A 526-nucleotide genomic window follows, 5' to 3' on the forward strand; every position below is an offset into this window, starting at 1 on the left:
GGGCACAAGAAGAACATGAGGGGTATGGAACTCCAAAGTGTTCAAAATTAAATAAATAAATAGGTCAAGATGAAATAAATAACTATGTGAATAAATAAGACAGATATGTAATGTGAGAATGATATTGTGAAATAATGGAACACATTTTGAAAACAATGCTCATTATTGTGAAACATATTACATTCTACTATATAAATTTTCTTATTATTGTGAAATATTATTTCATGGTCATTATTTTTCACAATAACAGAGATTATTCCTGAGGCATTTTATTTATTTCCAGCCGTTTTTAGTCCAAAATGACCTTTTTTCAAAGTCAGTCTTTATTTCAAAATCCCGTTTTTCCCGATGGTCTATTTATTTCATAATGCGACTTTTCAGCAGAATGACTTTGTCTGTCAATCAAGAAAGACAGGGCGGAGCCAGTTGTGTGATTGGTTGCTCCTTTACTCAGACATAAGTAATAGCACATGAATTGTCGATTTAGGTTTAATGGTGCAATGCATCTCCTATGCAGCTCAAAATA

This window comes from Mchenga conophoros, linkage group LG23 (assembly GCF_057382185.1).
Source record: "Mchenga conophoros isolate Kocher_MC1m ecotype Shallow Benthic linkage group LG23, M_conophoros_male_GT1.1, whole genome shotgun sequence".
NCBI classification, from domain to species: Eukaryota; Metazoa; Chordata; class Actinopteri; order Cichliformes; family Cichlidae; genus Mchenga; species Mchenga conophoros.